This window comes from Ceratotherium simum, chromosome 30 (assembly GCF_057802395.1).
Source record: "Ceratotherium simum simum isolate JZ-2026a chromosome 30, ASM5780239v1, whole genome shotgun sequence".
Taxonomy (NCBI): Eukaryota; Metazoa; Chordata; class Mammalia; order Perissodactyla; family Rhinocerotidae; genus Ceratotherium; species Ceratotherium simum.
The window spans coordinates 19,964,520-19,969,398 of NC_141929.1; positions in this window are offsets into that span (position 1 = coordinate 19,964,520).

Here is a 4,879-nt window from a genome sequence, read left to right on the forward strand (position 1 = left end):
CCCCGCCCGCCGCTCACCTGTCGCAGCCCGCGAGACCGCCCGGCGCGCGCCAGGCCCCGCCCCCGGCCCCGCCCCGCCCCCGCTCCCGGGGGCCGTTATTGCCCGGGTCACGCGCCTGCCAGCCCGCCGCTGGAGTCCCGACCATGGTATGGAGCGCTCTTTGACGGGGGCGCCAAAAGCACTAAAGCGGCGAGTGAGGGGGCGGTGTAGCCGAGGATTAGGGCTATAGGGTTAGAGACCTGGCTCTGGGACAAGGGGGTGTGGGGGGACGAGGATATGGCCCCAGCTTTGGAGGGTCTGGGGGCTAGCTCTGAGGAGTTGGGAGGACGCGCCGTTGAGGGATGCTTTGAGGGATGACGTGTTCTAGCTCTGAGGATTTGGGGAACTCCAGATTTGAGGGGTGGGAGATGGGCCTTTTGACGGTGGGGGGAAGGTCTTCATATCTCAGCGCTGGGGGATGTGGACTCGGAGGCAAGGCGGTGGGTAGGCGAGTGAACGAAGCGGGGGTGGGGGTGGGGCGGAGGTCCAGATCTGAGGGGTTGGGTAGGGGGCAGCTCTCTGAGGCAGATAAGGGAGCTACAGATCTGAAAAGTCCGGTAACTTGTCTCTGAGATGTTGAGGTCCTGTCTTTAGAGCATGAGGTGGTTCTAGTTGTGGAAATTGATTTAGATGGAGGTCCTTTGGGGGAGAGGGATCAGTGTGGAAAAGAGAGATACTCTTTGGGATGGGGTGGAGATGACTATACTAGGGTTAACTCATTTCCTGCAGTCAGTCTGTCAAGAAGCCTTTTGTCCTTCAAGTACTGCAGACCCCCAAGCTTGCCTGTGACTGAGGGCTCTCCTCAGGCTGGGATAGTTCTGTGCTAACCAGCTCCTGGGCAGGCTTTGGGAAGAAAACTCTGGAAAGAACAGCCACATCCTTAACCCCTACCCACACACTAGCAGGCACCTCTTGAAAGCCCACCTGTGGATGGGACATGTACGTGTAAGAAGGAGGCAAACTCTGGAGCCAAGACCCTCTTGTCATACTCTATCCTTAATAAGAAAAGAGGAACTGAGACCAGAACAGTGGCTTACCTTCAAGGAGCAGGTTTTCTTTGGCATCCAGAATCTGCACACTTCGAGCAGTTTCACTGAGCTCTCAACCAGCTAGTCACCTTTAAGGAGAACAGAAAGCAAAATCAAGAGTCCTTCCATATTTATGCTTTCTGGTCTAGGGGCCCTTAATTACTCTCAGTTTGTCATGTTCAGCCTTAGCCATGTTAAGGGCCAGAACTCAAAAGGCTAGATTAGCTCTTTAGATTGGGTTTCCAGCTCTGCTTCTGTGAGTCATGACATCATTTTACAATTTGTAATCTTTCTCTTCATGTCTCCTTTAACTCTTCTAGCCTCAAAGGTGGCATATATAACTGCTCTTCTTTATTTCTGAATATTTAGACCAGGCTTATTATAAGAGAAAAGAACCCCACCTGCTTCTTTGTTGTATGCATTTATTTTCCTTCCTCAGCTGTCAAACTAGGAGTTGCAGGTTTTTGTTGAAATGGGCTTTTCCTCTCTTGAGCAATCACCTCTTTAACACTCTTTCCCTCCACCAACATTTTAATGCAAATTTTGAAAGATTGAGAAAGATGGAAAGAATTGTACAGTGAGCACTATGTACCCACCACCTAGATTCTACAAGGAACATTTTGCTGTATTTGTTTTATCGCCTGTCCATCTATCCATTCCTCTGTCAATCCATCTTGTTTTTTGATGCATTTCAAAATAAGTTATGAATATTGGTACATTGCACCCCAGTCACTTCAGCATGCATAATTTTTACCTAGAATTCAATATTGTTTTATGGTTCTTTTTTAGATAAAATTTTATATACAAGAGTATATACATTTTACAAGAGTAGTGCTCCTTGAGAGTTTATTTTAAAATCTGATGGTTTGGGGCCGGCTCCGTGGCTTAGCGGTTAAGTGCGCGCGCTCTGATGCTGGCGGCCCGGGTTCGGATCCCGGGAGCGCCCCGAGGCACCACTTCTCCGTCCAATGCGAGGCCGAGTCCCACGTACAGCAACTAGAAGGATGTGAACCTATGACATACAACTATCTACTGGGGCTTTGGGGGGAAAAAACTGAATAAATAAAATCTAAAAAAAAAAAAAAATCTGATGGTTTGTATATTTGATGGCTTTCTACTTTTCTATAGCGTTAATAAGCTAGGTCATCTTGAAGCAAAATTGACAATTCACTTATGAATAGATAACCTTGAACTTTTAACAATGGGCTGAGGAAGGTTAATGATCTTTGCTGCCTTTTTATAGTTATGTGTTTAATGATGGGGAGATGTTCTGAGAAATGCCTCGTTAGGAGATTTTGTCATTATGCGAACATCACAGAGTGTACTTATACAAATCTAGATGCCATTTTAAAGTGTACAATTCAACAGTTTTTACTATGTTCACAGTTGTGTAATCATCACCACAATAAATTTTAGAACATTTTCATCATCCCCAAAAGAAATTCCATACCTGTTACTAGTCATACCCCATTCCTCCCACAACCTCCTACGCCCTAGGCAACCACTAATCTACTCTCTTATCTCTATAAATTTGCCTATTCTGCTCATTACATATAGATGAAATCATATAATATGTGGTCTTTTGTGTCTGGTTTCTTTCACTTAGCCTAAAGTTTCAAAGTTTCATCCATGTTGTAGCATGTATCAGTACTTCATTCCTTTTTTATTTTTTAATTTAATTTAATTTTTTCCCCCAAAGCCCCAGTAGATAGTTGTATGTCATAGATGCACATCCTTCTAGTTGCTGTACGTGGGACGCGGCCTCAGCATGGCCGGAGAAGCGGTGCGTCGGTGCGCGCCCGGGATCCGAACCTGGGCTGCCAGCAGCGGAGCGCTTGCACTTAACCGCTAAGCCACGGGGCCGGCCCAAACTTCATTCCCTTTTATTGACAAATAGTATTCCATTGTATGGATACGCTACATTTGGTTTATTCATTCATCATTTGATGGACATTTTGGTTGTTTCTACTTTTTGGCTATTATGAATAATGCTTCTGTGAACATTTGTCTGCAAGTTTTTGTGTAGACATAGGTTTCATTTCTCTTGAGTTTATACCTAGAAGTCATATAGTAGTAACTTTGTGTTTAACATTTTGAGGAACCACTGAACTGTTTCCCAGAGCAACTGCACCATTTTACACTCTCACCAACAGTGTATGAGAGTTCCACTTTCTCCAATCGTTGTCAACATTTGTTATCTATAATTTTGATTCAGGCCATCCTAATGGATGTGAAGTGGTATCTCATTGTGAGTTTTAATATGCATTTCCCTGATGGCTAATGATGTTAAGTATCTTTTCACGTGCTATTGGCCACTTGTGTATCTTCTTTGGAAAAATGTCTGTTTAGATTCTTTACCCACTTTTAAATTTGGTTGTCTTTTTATTATTGAGTTGTAAGAGTTCTTTATATAGTCTAAATACAAGTTCTTTATCAGATATATGATTTGCATATATTTTGTTCCATTATATGAGTTGTCTTTTTACTTTCTTGATGGTGTCCTTTGAAGCACACAAGTTTTTAATTTTGATAAAGTTTTATTTGTTTATTTATTTATTTCACTTGTACTTTGTGTATCTTATCGAAGAAGGCATTCCCTAATCCAAGGTCATGAAGACTTTTTGTTTTCTTCTACGGGTTTTGTATTTTTAATTCTTATTTTTAGGTCTGTGATCTGTTTGGTGTTAATTTTTGTGTATGGTGTGAGATAGGGGTCCAACTTCATTTTTTTTTAGCATGTAGATGTCCAGTTTCCCAGCACCATTTTTTGAAAAGGCTATTGTTTACCCTTTTAATTGTCTTGGTTCCTGTGTCAAAATTCAATTAACCATAAATGTAAGGGTTTATTTCTGGACTCTCAATTCTTTCCACTTATCTGTATGTCTATCCTTATGCCAGTAGCACACCATCTTGATTACTGTAGCTTTGTAGTAAGTTTTGAAAGTGGTAAGTGTGAATCCTCAAATTTTGTTCTCCTTTTTCAAGATTGTTTTGACTATTCTGGGTCCATATGAATTTTAACATCAGCTTGTCAATTTTTGCAAAAAAAAGAAAAAAGACAGCTGGAATTTTCACAGGGATTGTGTCCAACCTGTAGATCAATTTGGGGAGTATTGCCATCTTAATTAACAATATTAAGTCTTCTGATCTGTGAACACGGGGCGTTTTTCCATTTATTTAGGTCTTTTTAAATTTCTTTCAACAATGTTTTGAAGTTTTCAGAGTACAAGTGTTGCACTTCTTTTGTTAAGTTTATTCCTGAATATTTTGTGCTTTTTGATACTATTGTGAATGGAATTGTTTTCTTTTTTTTGAGGAAGATTGGCCCTGAGCTAACATCTGTTGCCAATCTTCCTCCTTTTTTCCTTTTTCTCCCCAAAGCCCCAGTAGATAGTTGTGTGTCATAGTTGCACATCCTTCTAGTTGCTCCATGTGGGACAACACCACAGCATGGCTTGCTGAGCGGTGCATAGGTCCACACTCAGGATCCTAACTGGCGAACCAGGGGCTGTGCAAATGGAGCGCATGAACCTAACCGCTATGCCACCGGGCCAGCCCCTGGAATTGTTTTCTTAGTTTCATTTTTGGATTGTTCATTGCTAGTGTACAAAAATAAAATTGATTTTTTATATTGATCTGTACCATTCAACCTGGTTGAACTCATTTCTAATAATTTCTTAGTGAATTCCTTAGGATTTTCTATGTACAAGATCATGTCATCTGCAAATAGAGATAGTTTTACTTCTTCTTATCCAGCATGGATGCTTTTTATTTCTTTTTCTTGCATAGCTCTCTTTTCATTCTCCTTTTAG